Raw genomic sequence first — 3,027 nt, forward strand, 5'->3', positions numbered from 1 at the left:
CTTATAGGATAAGTGATCCCTGACTGTGCACGTGCCAATGGAAAAATTCCTTCCAGAACCAAGGCTCAGCAGCCTCCGCAGACGCTGCAATGTAATGCCAGGTCCAAGTGCTTGGGAAAGTTGATTAAAAAAATCCCAACTGAGCTCCCGGTCTGGCCTGGATTCTGTCCGAACAACACGTCCAGCAAACGCTCCCGAGTAAGGCAGTGATGCCAAAAGGCAGCAAAGCCGACAAGCAGCGGGATGAACGGGACACACGGAGCAGCTGCACAGCGTGGTCTCCGTTCACCACGAGAGGGCGCCAGAGGGGCAGCTCGCTGCAGGAATTGAGCCTCTGGTCCCCACGCTGTGTTCAGCAAATAGTCTCAGGAATCCTTGGAACCCGATTCATTCTCAGATAGTTGCCTAGGTCTCCATCTTTCCATTTTTCCATACTGGCAAAAATATTGGAAAGTGCAGTTGCAATCCAGCTAGGTGTTTACAAAAGCAAGACCCTTTTCTGAGGGCACTGCGGACGGTTCTGCCGTGTGACACCTCTTCCCATCACGATTAGGACTCCCTTTCGCTCTAGAAAAGCTGTCCAGGAGGCTGCTGGACTTGTGCTTTTGGAGAGTCGCAGGGCTGCAGATGGCTTCAGGGCCCGCGGCGACTGTCAGCGTCGTCACTAGGGTTATGCATTCATTAGGACAGACCTGCCCTAGAACCACACACCTTGACCCAAAGTGTCAAGGACACGTGAAGGGATGTCAGCTTTCCTGGGTGGCATCTGCATTCATCTGTGTTGACATTCTGACTGCACGCAACACGGGAAGCCCCTCCTGGGTTTGAGGAGCCCCCATTACCGGAGGGGACACAGCCCCACCCCCACTCTGGAGGCAAAGATGCCAGAGGCTCCATTTCCCAGCCTCCCCTGCAACTGGAGGAAGGCACAGGACTCGGGGGAGCCAATCAGACATGTGTCCCAAGTCTTGTTTAGAAGGCAGTGCCCAAGGACACGGGTCTCAGAGAAGCACTTGGGGAGAGGGCCCCCCGCAGATGCATGGCTGTGGAAGGCATCGTGGGCATTGTCTTAGGAGCCGCCAGTGTCCAGGATGGGGGTGTGGGCAGCCCCCAGTGCTGTCTGCGCCCCGTGTGATCTGCAGGGGACCAGTCCTAGCCCGCCTTGGGCTGTTCCGGTCTGCAAGGCCTCCAGACTCAAGGTTGCCCAATGTCGTCGCCCATTCTTTTTGGTTTTCATTAGCCACAGGCACGGTCAGACGCCAGCAAGGAAGAACCCTGACCAATCTGGTTATCCCGTTAAAATGACTCCTCCTTGGATGGGGTGTCCGTGTCAGCGGCTGGCACGGTGGTTTTGGGGTGAACCAAGAGCGTGAGGGTGAGGGCATCCCTTGTCATGGCTACTTGCCAGGCACTGAGCTACGCCCAGGCCCTGGGGACACACCAGTGACCATCAGAGATGTGGGGTATCAAGTCCATCTGGGGAGCAAGAGAAATAATAATTGAGCAAACAACTAAAGGAGAACATTGGTTTGAAGCAATTTTCCAGGAAGGATGGTCAGCGCAGGGGGTTGTGGTTAGTTTTGCCGATGGCCCATGCTAGAAAATGCTGGAACGCTAAGGGCAGTGAAAACGACCAGACGGCGGGAGGGCAGGGATACGTAAGGCGGGGAAGCTGTTGAAAAGGTGGGGAACTGGGACTCACACAGGCGTCTGTGTTGGCTGGACTCCCAGGTGGAGCTGGGAGTGTGCGTTGGTAGAAAGCGGCCCCTACCAGGTCGCTCCCATTCGATTTCAGCTCTCTGGCCAGTTTATCACACCATAAGACGTAAAGGTCTGCTTGGGTCCCCTCTTGCCAAGCTCTCTTCCCTGTCATTTCCGACTGCGTAACAATGGTGGCACGTACGTAGTGCCCCAGCCACGTCCTCCGGAAGTGCCTCTCCGGGAGGACGAGTACTCGTCATCAGAGCCGTTTCCCAGAGCAAGAACGTCAGGTTTTAGTGGCAGTTCCATGAGGACCACTGCCCGGCCCTGTGCCCTCGTCCCCTCCACGTGGAATGGCGTCCCCTTGCCTAGCTTCCCTTGCAAGTGGATGAAGCACTTCAGAGAAAAAGGAGCCAGACTGGAAACAAAACAAAAACATTCGGCCACATGCTGAGTCTTTTGTAAGGACATAATACACCTGCCTCCCACCCCGCTCCATGCATCTCACAGCGATTTCCAGGTTCTCGTCGGCAGGAACAACTGGCAGCCCGCCTCGCAGGCACACACACAGCTCCCCGTGGACAAAGCACATTCTCCAAACTCCCTGAGCAGCAACACCAACGCGTGGGCGATTAACAGCAAAGTTCCCCGTTCTCTGAGAGGAAGCTTAGGTTCCCCAGATAAGTTTAAATCAAGTGTCGCCTCCATGGACCGAGAAACACGTTAGAATCCCTGCAGCAAAGGGTTCCAAGCCATCTGCAGATGAAAGCCACACCAACCTTGGATGATCTTTGTGTCCCAATCCACTTTCTGCTAGGGTATAAAGAAACCCATTCACAGCTGTTCGTGTCACAGTATCATTGCTGAAGCCACCAGAGCCACCTGTCACACGTGCCTCTGACCCAGGGAGCGCGTGCCATGCCCTTCCCTCCCTGCCCACTGAGTGTTTGCTCCAAGTTCTTCCCAGGACCTTCCTACGGCTTTTGTAGCAGGGTTGAGGGTGGTCAGTTCACCCCAAATCCACCTTGTGGGTACAGGCTTGGTCAACTCGGTGGGGGTTGAAAAAAAGAGGAAAATGAAAATAAGCAGGCGGTATGCCAGACAACACTGGGCTCAAACAGAGGCAGGAAAGGGCCCCCCGTGCAGGATCAAGTTGAGATGCAAGGAGAGTGACACCAGGACCTGCTTTGTGACTCGCTGGTACAGCAAAACCCAGCCCATCTGTGAGAGACAGCTGCCTCTTCCCTGTCACGGGGAGGGCAATATCCATTAACTAACTAAATTATGTAACACCCACCAAGGAGGAAAGTGGCATCAACGTACACC

The sequence above is a fragment of the Rhinolophus ferrumequinum genome, chromosome X, assembly GCF_004115265.2.
Source record: "Rhinolophus ferrumequinum isolate MPI-CBG mRhiFer1 chromosome X, mRhiFer1_v1.p, whole genome shotgun sequence".
NCBI lineage: Eukaryota > Metazoa > Chordata > Mammalia > Chiroptera > Rhinolophidae > Rhinolophus > Rhinolophus ferrumequinum.